Raw genomic sequence first — 7110 nt, 5'->3', positions numbered from 1 at the left:
TCTTAGCATTAAATAAATATAAACTTGTGTTTCTGTACTTTTTTCCCCCTTCTCTGACACTTTTCTCTTTAAATCTGGGAATATGTCACAAATAAATGCATCTAATAGATAAAGGTATATAGGTATCTATATCTGAAGGTTTTTAAAATAGTGTCAGGGTGAGGAAGAAGTAGATGATCCAAACTATAGAAGGGAAAATAGATCCACTTAACCTTCGTTAGCATCGTGAATGTTGATGTTACTGTATAGTTTGAGTGAGGAAACTGGCCAGAAATAGCAGGCCTTTGCACATGCTCTGCCTTTTCTCTTTTTGAAGAAGAAGCCTGAGCTATTTCGGTAAGTCCTTGGTACTTTGGTACTCTGCTTGTCTACCAAAGGAGGCCTTAGTGTATGTTCCTATATTCATTCCCAATATTAACTCTGGTGGCCCCATGGGCCTCATTTCATCAGCTGGGTGTACTGACAGTGATTTACAATCTAATATCCTAGAGTAGGGGCAAAAGAGGACACTGACAATTATCCAGGTTTCCTGGTCCAGTGGCAGGCAATGTAACTGGTTTCTACACCCTGCTAATCAGGATTGGTATGGCTGTGGAATCCTGTTTTTGTCTCATTCTCATGGACAGACAAAAGGGAAGGGAGTTAAATGATGGCTTCCTCCCTCTCCTGACTTAGCTACAGCAAACAAGATCTACAGCAGGGGAAGGCATCTGCCACATAAACTGCTGATGCACTTGGATCATGAGTGCCCCTACACTCATGCCTATGCCAGGACTCCCTTATGGTGGTCAGGTTATTTACTGGGTTAGTGCTGTAATCTGTGGCTGTAAAGCACATGTAAGGAAATTGATCCATGTCTGCTTAGAAACAACTCTGAGCTAAGCCTCCAGTAAACATATTGTTACTTGAAATCATCTTGCAGACCTAGGTCACTTCATATGTGTCATCTTTGATCTTTGCAGCAATGTAGCAGAGAGCTATGCAGGTTAGATAGCTGTTATTTCCAATTTTCTGATGAAACTGAGGCTCTGATTAAGTAGCATATTCAAGATGGCATGGCTTGTAAATGGTGACACAAGAATTTAAACACAGGTTTCTAGATTCTAAGTGCAGTACTCTGTTATACAACTATTTTTTTTTTTTCACCAAACTATGATTTATTTAGCTTTGTTCCCTCCCATCCAAGACTGCTGATCTCTAAACAAGCATCAAAACCCGAAGCTCATTAACATCAGAGTGAGCTTCAGTAAGGTGAACGCTACAATGATGTACAATTACATCCTCATAATTCAATGCCCAAGAGCCCTGTAAAACTATTGCAAGGCCCAGGGTTGTCACAGTATGCAAATGCACTAGGAAAATCATTACCTATTTAGTCCCCTTCATTTTGGTGGGTTTAACATGAGAGGAATAATCCATGCTACAAGATGAGATTTCATTTTACAGCTGTAGTAACCAAGTATATAAAAGCTTGAATCTGTCCCAATAGCTTCTAAAAATTTTTTCCCATAGTGTCAGAGGCAAAAATAATGAAATCTTGCAAATGTACAGTTAATAGGACCCTAGTGGACACTAACTTCAAAAATGCATGGTCTATAAGACATTACGAGGCTTGATTCCAGTTTCTGCACTGTTCCTGTTAATAACAATGTCTAATTAAAACATCTGTAAAATACTGATAGTTTTAATTTTACATAAAATTTCCAAAACAACTGTTACACAGTATAATAGGTATCTGCAATGAATAGGTTATTAATGGAAGTATTATTTTAAATTCTGGTTCTAAATTTAAATTAGTCATTCCTGGCTAATGAAGACAAAAAGAAGTCACCCATGCTGGGAATACAGTAGAAAATTTAGTTTTCAACATCTATTAAAGCAAATTCACTGTATCACTTGGGCTAAAGGATAATTCTCTTTGTTACTTTCTGTCTTCTCCATTTGGCACATCCGATGGATTTCACAGTTGAACTCATTACTAGAACTACAGCCTAATGTACCTTTTAATACATTACTTTATAATTTAAAAACCACCATTCAACTTTCTTCACAGTCTGAAATCCCCCCTCCCTGTTTTCCAGTGAGGAGACAGCAGAGAACACTCTTCCCTGTGGTAGCTTCTCCCTCCCAGCCCTGCCTAACCTGATGAATATTTTAAAAGGAATGGCACAAAATCTCAGCTTTTCCTTTCTTTGGGTCTCATCTTCAGTTACAAAATAAAAGAGATTAGCAAGGCTTACTGGCTGGCCGCAATTCAATACCTTTCTTTCTATTTAATGCACAACAAAAGAGGGTTAAAAAGCGATCAGCACTGACTGGTGTGTGTCTATTGATGCTGGCACTGAGTTGGTCAGGGATTCATTCCAGACAATAAGAAGCTGCATTTCAACTTGCTTCAGACGCACACATTGCTTCACAACAGGTGCTGCAGAATGTGGTCCACAGCATGAGGGAAACTCTCACAAGTTAAGTAAGGAGGTGGATTAATTTTTTCTTCATCTGATGCTCGGTATTTCCCAGTCTTTACTAAGATGCCCAGCATGCCAACATCCTGAGCCCCACCATCATCATCCCTGCAATCATCTCCTATCATGACAGCCTCCTCAGGTTCACAGCCAGTGCCTCGCAATGCTTCCAAAAAGAACGTCTTCTCTGGTTTCCCCACGACTGTGGCTTTGGTATCTGTGGCACACTCTAAAGCAGTCACAAATGGTCCGGGCCCCAGGGCTAAGCCATCTTTCCTCTTGTAATACCTGGCTTTGTGGATTGCTATCAGAGGTGCTCCATCCAGGAGTAACCAGAATGCTTGATTCAGAATTTGATAATGAAAATGTTCTGGTGCCAATCCTATGACCACAGCATTAGGATCACTTGTTTGTATTCCTTTGAAATCAGGTAGTGCCCGATCATCAACTAGCAGCATGGGTCTGACTTGTTTCTGCTCTAGTAAACTTCTGGCTGCAGTCAGAGATGTGAATATTTCATTTTCAGAGATACCAAATTCCAATTTTCTCAACCTTTCCAACAGGTCTTGCTTGCTCTCTTTGGTCGTATTGGTCACAAACCTAACGATTACAGAAGCACCACGTAACCTTTTAAGAGCTTCCTGTGTGCCTGGCACAGCTGCATCTTCAATGTGAAGTGTGCCACTGAGATCTACCAAAACAGCTTTTAATGCACGGCGTGCTGCCATCTTTCATTCCCTACACTCCGTACGCCCTCCTCAGGAAAGGCCCCCGCTAATGGCAAAACCAGCCAGCCACACTGGCTGCAGGTTCCTCTCAGCTGGGATAAAAAGCCCCGCAGCCAACTATTTCTTTACATGGAGTATGGAGGCAGGAGAGAGTGTACCTTGAGAAAGGGCAGTTACTGCAATGGTGAATGGAAAATTAAAACAGCCTCATTAACAAATGTAAGTACAAAGTCCTAATCTGTAATAATTCTTTTTGTTTGTTTTTGAAACAGTCTCGTTCTGTTGCTCGGGCTGGAGCTCAGTGGCACAATCACAGCTCACTTTTTTGTTTTTTGTGTTTTTTTGCAAAGGCGGGGTCTCACTATGGTGCCTAGGCTGCTCTTAAACTCCTGGGCTCAAGTGATCCTCTTGCCTCAGTCCCTCAAAGTGCTGGGATTACAGGCATGAGCTACTGCACCCAGCTTGTGATAATGTATTTTAATGTAGTTTGAAATTTTAACTCCATGTTCTAGGGAACTATTAATAGGATTACATAACAAAGGTTCTGTGTTTAGTGTGAGAAACTGGGCCAAATAAATTTAAACAAGGTTCTTTAATGCAGGACTATTCAGAGCTCTGAAGTAATGATCACAGTGAATTTCTCAGAGCAGGACAGGTATATGGCCTACCACAAACTTACCTGACCACAGAGTGCTCTTTTTGTGGAGCAGGACTCAAAATCTTTATTGTCTGAGAGTGTGGCCAACAATTAGAAATAAGAGCAAGAGATACATGGAGTCCCAAGAAAATGACTCAGTCTCTCAGAGTAAGCAAAGTTTTTCTGGAGTCGAGTCCAGAAAGTATTATTTATAGGGCAGAGTTTTTCAAAGTGAGATCTGAGGACCACCTGCATCAGTCTTGGGGTGCTTGGGTGCTTGCATTTGAAATGCTGATTACCAGTTTCACTATCAGGGGAGCTGGAGGTGAGTGTGGCAGCCTATGTAGTTCAAAAATATTTGTTATCCCTCCCTGGGAGAAAATTATATTCCTCTGTCTACTGTCAGATTTGGCCATTGCAGACTTAGCTGTAAATATTTCAGCATATATATCTAAAAGATAACTGTTTTAGAAAACATAACCAGGGCCAGGCGTGGCAGCTCATGCCTGTAATCCGAGCACTTTGAGAGGCCGAGGCAGGCGGATCATGAGGTCAGGAGTTCAAGACCAGCCTGGCCAACATAGTGAACCCCGTCTTTACTAAAAATACAAAAATTAGCCGAGGATGGTGGTGTGTGCCTGTAGTCCCAGCTATTCGGGAGGCTGAGGCAGGAGAATAGTGTGAACTTGGGAGGTGGAGGTGGTGGTGAGCACTCCATCCTGGGTGACAGACCGAGACTCCATTTCAAAAAACAACAAAAAAGAAAACATAACCATTCTACCACTGTCACACCTAAACAACTTTGATAAAAACTTATCAAATAGGGCTGGGCGCGGTGGCTCACGCCTGTAATCCCAGCACTTTGGGAGGCCGAGGCGGGCGGATCACAAGGTCAGGAGATCGAGACCATGGTGAAACCCCGTCTCTACTAAAAATAGAAAAAATTAGCCGGGCGCAGAGGCGGGCGCCTGTAGTCCCAGCTACTCGGGAGGCTGAGGCAGGAGAATGGTGTGAACCCGGGAGGCGGAGCTTGCAGTGAGCTGAGATTGCGCCACTGCACTCCAGCCTGGGTGACAGAGCGAGACTCCGTCTCAAAAAAAAAAAAAAAAAAAAAAAAAAAAAAAAAAAAAAACTTATCAAATAAAGTGTTTAAATTCAGTTGTCTAATTTTTTCTTCCCCCTGATGGTTTGTTTGAATTAGAGGTTGATCCATGCAGGGTTGACATTCTCCTATTAAACTTAAAGGAATCAACTGAAGAGGTGGCCGGCCACCCCACCTCTGTAGGCAGTTGGGCTGGTATCTGTCATTTACTTATGGGACTTAAAGTGACTAACAAGAAAAGCTAGGGTACAAGGTTGTGTAAATGAAAAATTACATGAAGGACACCCAAGAGTGAGGGATGCAAAGTGGAGTCTGGAATGAGGCTCGAAAAGCACACCATGACATACACACCTACTTCATGAGGCCACACGTTTAAGCTTTCCAATAGTGAAGACAGAGAAAACTGGTCAGATACACCATTCGCAGTGTCCTGAAGATTAAAGCAAATCCAGATACAGAAAGGACAATTAATTATTCCCCATGGTGGCATGTGCCTGTAGTCCTAGGTATTTGGAGGGCTGAGGCGGGAGAATGGCTTGAGCCAGGAAGGACGAGGCAGTAGTAAGCTGTGATGGCACCACTGCCCTCCACCCTGGGTGACAGAGTGAGACCCTATCTCTAAAACAACACAATTGTTCCAGGCACTAAGATAAGAATTTCTTTCAAGGATCTTTTTCTAAAAATGATACTTATAAAAATGACATTCTGGTAATCACATTCCGATAATAAACAATGACATACTCTGAGCCATGCCCGTACCCTGAACTCTGCAGGGGCAGTTGTCTGAAGCAATAAATGAGGTGAATGTATTCAAGTGTATTCTGTGAGCATGGAATACATACCTTATGTTGAATATGTTTAGATCAACATTGTTAGGCTAAGTTTACACACACACCTAGATGTATGCCCCAGTTTGCCTGGCAGAGTTCCAGTTGGTGCCTCTTATCCCCAAGTCCCATCTGGCTAACACCTCCTTTTATTCTCAAAAGTGTCCCAGTTTGAACATTAAAGTATATAGTCATCCTATATAGAAAGCACCTTGCAGACCTAAGGAGGCCGTCCCCAATTCACCCAACTTGACGGAATTGTGTGTCCCTCAGGCCAAAGAGACAGAGGCTCCTCTGGTTGCTGAATCCTTTCCAGTGGATCTTTCCACAACTCTGTACCCAAATCTTTGAAGCTGCATCAGCACTTGTGCTTATGCTAATAACTGTGTGAACGTGATCATTTGTGTGCAAACCAACAAACCAGACAGGTTTACATATGTTACAACAAGTTTGTGGAAGACTGCACCTTAGACTCTCGGAAAAATCCTGATACAATGCAATTTAGTAAAGCAATTCTGCAAAGGACCACCACTTTTCAGTCTGGGGGATGGCTGCCTCTCACCTAGCTTGATGGTGGCAACCAAAGGGCAGTTAGTGTTTTTCTTAGGAAGCTAACAGTTGTAGCAAGTGGATACATGGGTGGTTGTAATGGACATCTATTATTTTTGCTTCATTCATTCAATCGTTCATCCTCTGGTTATCTCACCCTCAGATTTCCCTCTGGGGAACCCTTCTGTTCCCAACTCTCAGTCCACGTGGTTCTGCTGAAGCTGACCTAACCTGACCCTGGATGTGGAACGTGGGACCAAGGCCTAAGTCAATTAGTACATTAGATTCCCTGGCTTAGTGATTGATTTAGGGATGGATACATGGCCTGTCAGGAATACTTTGCCAAGGAATTTTGGAAAGAGGTTTAATGCTTAAGAGGATATGGTGGCTAAAACTGGCATGGCCACTTCGTTACCATGTTACACCTGAATCAGCAAAAGGTGGATCAATATGATCAGAAAGAATCCTGATGCAGCTGCATCTCAAGTCAGAACTACTCTTGGACTTTTTATTTTATTTTTTTTTTAGACAGAGTCTCGCTCTGTGCCCAGGCTGGAGTGCAGCAGCGCGATCTCGGCTCACTGCAAGCTCCGCCTCCCAGGTTCACGCCATTCTCCTGCCTCAGCCTCCCGAGTAGCTGGGACTACAGGTGCCGCTACCATGCCCGGCTAATTTTTTTTTTTTTTTTTTTTTGTATTTTCAGTAGAGACGGGGTTTCACCATGTTAGCCAGGATGGTCTGGATCTCCTGACCTTGTGATCCGCCCACCTCGGCCTCCCAAAGTGCTGGGATTACAGGCATG

The 7110-nt window shown here is 42.8% G+C and overlaps 1 pseudogene; it reads right to left on the bottom strand.

Annotated features, from left to right (window-relative positions):
* Nucleotides 1-2225: 2225 nt before the first annotated feature.
* Nucleotides 2226-3232, bottom strand: LOC103246126 (haloacid dehalogenase-like hydrolase domain-containing protein 2 pseudogene; annotated as a pseudogene).
* Nucleotides 3233-7110: the final 3878 nt, after the last annotated feature.

Source organism: Chlorocebus sabaeus, chromosome 2 (genome assembly GCF_047675955.1).
Source record: "Chlorocebus sabaeus isolate Y175 chromosome 2, mChlSab1.0.hap1, whole genome shotgun sequence".
Taxonomy (NCBI): domain Eukaryota; kingdom Metazoa; phylum Chordata; class Mammalia; order Primates; family Cercopithecidae; genus Chlorocebus; species Chlorocebus sabaeus.
The sequence above is the reverse complement of the archived record's forward strand: the minus strand, read 5'-3'. Positions and strand labels throughout refer to the sequence as shown.